This window comes from Mustelus asterias, chromosome 3, assembly GCF_964213995.1.
Source record: "Mustelus asterias chromosome 3, sMusAst1.hap1.1, whole genome shotgun sequence".
NCBI classification, from domain to species: domain Eukaryota; kingdom Metazoa; phylum Chordata; class Chondrichthyes; order Carcharhiniformes; family Triakidae; genus Mustelus; species Mustelus asterias.
Window position 1 is genome coordinate 32,692,415 of NC_135803.1, and position 4,601 is coordinate 32,697,015.

Sequence of the window (4,601 nt, forward strand, 5' to 3'; positions counted from 1 at the left end):
AGAGACAGGCAACCGCTGACCACTCCAAATGCCAGCGAGAAATTTCACGGCTGGAATCCCTATTATCAATTCAAAACGGATTTATGTGAACCTTCGGGACAGTGGAGGAAGAGGAGATAGAGAATGCAGACTGGGGAGAGTTAAAAGAGAATGCTAAACTGTACGTTATGCGAACCGAGGGGTGGGGTCCACCACCATCTTTCCCAGGGGAAGTCATACCCCCAGATTCGCCTCCAGTACCAATGCACCCAGTGATGACTGAACGTCAGGTAAGAGTCTCAGGGCCCAGCTATTACATACACGACCCCGTTTACGGTGGCACAATTGGCTGAGATCGCAAATAAAATCACAACCTTTGAGCCATCGGCTGATCCACACAGTTTCTCTGAGGATGTTCGGCAGCAGAAGATAATGCATGGGTGAGATGAAAGGGAAGAAGTGAAGCTGATAGTCATGTGCTTAAGCAAGTCTGTACGGTCTGCCCTGCCAGCCCCTCAAAATGTCGGGGAAGGAACCTTAAATGAAATTAAGGAAGCGATATTGACCGCGGTAGGGTTTAATAAAGGGGATCCTGTCGATGGGTTAAATAAATGTAGACAGAGGAAAGGGGAACATCCGACTGCCTTTGCCGGTCATTTATGGATCCACTTCACGGGAGTATATGGGGAATTAGATCGGGCTTGATTAAGTGAGGCTGATTCATCCAAATGGGCTCGGACATTAGTCTCGCACGCCACAGAGGAAGGCAAGAAAGCCTGCGCTAATTTTGACCCCGCAGAGACCACATACAACGAAGCATGGGTTCTCCGACGGTTAGCTCGAGTCTGGGAACAGGAAGTTCAGGGAGCCCCAATGTCACGGTCAGAAAGGGAGGCGAGAATGCTTCCGATGAGGGCTCGCCAGGGTCCGGTATGGAGAAACGAGGGTAGAGGGGATCACCAACACCAGAAAGTACAGCTCCACCTTACACAGCAGCCCCGGGGAGAGATAGAGGGACATGTTTTAATTGCGGGCAGCCAGGACACTTCGCCCGCGATTGTAGGAGACCCCCACCACCATATACACGGTCTCCGAGACTACCAGGACCACCGGCTCCACCAGTTAGACCAGCTCCTAGAGCTTCACACACTCAAGTGCGCAACAAACGTGCCACCATGACTGAAGCAGGAAAGTTGTATGTCGGTGGCCTGAACTTCGGCACAGACGAGCAGTCCCTGGAAGAGGTTTTCTCCAAGTACAGGCAGATCTCTGAGGTGAAAGTGATTAAAGACAAAGACACCATGGTGTTCCGTGGTTTCAGCTTCATCACTTTCAAAAACCCAGAGGATGCCAGGGACGCGCTGCAGGCGATGAACGGAAAATCCCCCGATGGGCGCCAGATCCGGGTGGGTCATGCCAAGAAAAGGTCTGGAGGTGGCTGCCGTATGGTTGAGGCGGCTATAGCGGCGGCTACAGTAACAGTGGCTGCAGGAGAGGAGCAGGAGGTGGCTATTGGGATAGTGACAGGAAAGGCAGCTATAGCGGCGGAGGCCGGTACAATACGGGAGACCGGGATAGCTATTCGGGTGGGTACAAGGGCCAAGGTGGATACTATGACGGTGCTGGTGATGGTTACGGAGGCCGCTCATACGGCGACTATGACTGATCAAAGCAAGAGAAGCATTTCTGCCAGATTCAGGATCAACCTCCCACCTTGTACCTAAAATGGCTCCTGGAACCGCAGTATCTGATGAAATTTGATTTGCCTGTCATATTAAAATGCTAGAAAACCATTTTTACCATGATTAATCTTGTTATCTAGTTGTTGTTTAAACTGTCCATGCCACCACCCCCCCTCCCCTGCATTATATTCATTATATTCAGATAATCCACTGGCAAAAGATTTGACTCTTTATGAGGATTGAACATTTCTCTAAATAAAAGCCGTGTGACTTTTAATGAATTTAAATGTCTTCACTTGGAAAATTGGCATGGAACGTCTGTCGAGGGATTGAGACCGCAAGTTGAATATTGCCAGCAATGTACCCAGTTACTTTTGAGTCATTTTCCTTGCCACCGAAAAGTAATGAAAGATCTCCCTACACAGCAGCCTTTTCCTGTAACTTATTGCAAGACTCTTTGAAAGCAAACTGATGGTCTTTTGTTTTAAAACTCATTTCTTGAAAACTATGTACTGATTTTTAAAAATCAAGTGTCATTTGTTGTACTTTCATCAGCTGGCATGGTCCTTTGAACAGAACATTGCCACTTGGGAGTCAAATCTTTTGCCAGTGGATTATCTGAATATAATGCAACTTCAGAGAAAAAAAATGCGGGGGGGAGGGGGGGGGGCGGCATGGACAGTTTGAATACATGTATATATATCAAATAGTAGATGCGATAACAGCAGAAATTACATTGATCTCCTCAGGACAACGACAGACGATGACAAAGATGCAACCTAGGATCTACCTCATCCGACTCATCATCAGGATAAGCACGCAGGACACTCCAAGCAAGATGAACTTTTCATATCCAGGCTATTTGTGGTTTGACACAATGACAAGACGTGGGGTCCGCCGTCGAATCACAGTCCCCTCTAATTCATTAGCAGAATGTTTACAGAGAACCTGCCAGATTGCTATTTGCACTAATGGACAATAATGGACAGTTGAAAATCTTAACATCGGAATGTACCCTGGAGTACTTATTGTAATGCTATGTTGTTTGAATGTTGGTTTGTAATTAGCTTATTGTAATAATGGTGTTTAGAATATGTGGTTGTTTGTATTTGTAGAGTGTTGCTTTCTGTAGCTTCTGGAATGTAAATATGTTGTAGGGATGTATTATTACTGTGCATGCCAATGCCTGGGCCTTGCTTGAGTGTTGAGTGACTGGGGAATTCCTGACAGATACTGGTCCTGAGTTTGTGTTCCATCACGCTTCGCGTTCAGGATCAAAGGGGGGTCTGTGGCCAAACGGGCCACCTAAAATGGCGACTTGTAAAGCACTCTGGGACAATTGGGCAAGAACTAAAACAGCAGGCTGACACCTAAAAGACCGAGATAAACAGGCTGCAACTCAGACGACTGAATACACAGGATATGGGCCATCTCCAGGACAAAAGGGGCTTTCTGGTCAAACTGGGTTGTTTACCAGACATAGGGGCGCCATAACCCCTTAGTTGGGAGGGAAGTGTATGTCCTACATGCCCCCAGCACCTACAGACATGGCCGTTGGGGACACACCCAGAGGTTGGTGTGGCAGCACCCGATTGGACTTTATCAATCAGGGTGATCAAATCCTGATTGATTGATTGACAATGGCCAAAAGGGGCACAAAATCCAATGGGGTTTAAAAGGTGCTGCACAACAGAAGAAGCTCTCTCTCTCTTTCTGACCCCACGAACGAGCTACAACAACGGTGACCGTTGCCAGCAATGACCAGCACGAGGAGAGCCACCACACCCGAGAAGGAAGGAAGACCAGAGCCAGAGTGCCAGACCAGACCAAAGGACCAGACTACGCAGAGGACGACCGAGACCAGCGCACAGATAAAGGCCAATATCTGCTTGGGTACTTACCAGTCACGCAAAGTTAAGTCAAGGTCTAGTATTGGACTTGAACTTTAGTATTTTCTGTAAGATAACGTATTGTTGGTTGGGTGGGTGATTATTGATTGTGTGTTTTAAATAAATATTGGTTGTACCAACAAGAAGTCTACTCGCAGTTCTTTGTCCATCGTATAAGGGTTAAAATAGACTGTGCGGCAGGCACAACAGGCCACTGAATCTATATGGGTAGAACTGAGAAATAAGAAGGGGAAAATCACCTTGATAGGGCTGTACTATAGGCCCCCAAATGGTCAGCGGGAAATTGACGAGCAAATATGTAAAGAGATTACAGATAACTCCAAGAAAAATAGGGTGGTAATAGTAGGGGATTTTAACTTTCCCAACATTGACTGGGACAGCCAGAGTTGGATGGAAAGAAATTTGTTGAGTGCATTCAGGAGGAATTTCTCATTCAGTATGTGGATGGCCCGACTAGAGAGGGGGCAAAACTTGACCTCCTCTGGGAAAATAAGCAAGGGCAGGTGACAAAAGTGTTAGTGAGGGATCACTTTGGGACCAGTGACCATAATTCTATTAGTTTTAAGATAGCTATGGAGAATGATAGATCTGCCCCAAAGTTAAAATTCTAAATTGGGGCAAGGCCAATTTTGATGATATCAGGCAGGAACTTGCAAAAGTTAATTGGGGGAGTCTGTGGGAAGGCAAAGGGACGTCTGGTAAGTGGGAGGCTTTCAAAAGTGTGTTAACCAGGGTACAGGATAAGCACATTCCTCTTAGAGTGAAAGGCAAGGCTGGCAGAAGTAGGGAACCCTGGATGACTCGGGTTATTGAGGCCCTGGTCAAGAAGAAGAAGGAAGCACATGACGTGTATAGGCAGCTGGGATCAAGTGAATCCCTTGAAGAGTATAGGGGGTGTAGGAGTAGAATTAGGAGAGAAATCAGGAGGGCAAAAAGGGGACACGAGATTGTTTCGGCAGATAAGGCAAAGGAGAATCCAAAGAGCTTCTACAAATACATAAAGGGCAAAAGAGTAACAAGGGAGAGAGAG

The 4,601-nt window shown here is 46.8% G+C and overlaps 1 pseudogene; it reads left to right on the forward strand.

Moving 5' to 3' along the window:
* Positions 1-1,154: 1,154 nt before the first annotated feature.
* On the forward strand, positions 1,155-1,645 carry LOC144483391 (RNA-binding protein 3 pseudogene; annotated as a pseudogene).
* Positions 1,646-4,601: the final 2,956 nt, after the last annotated feature.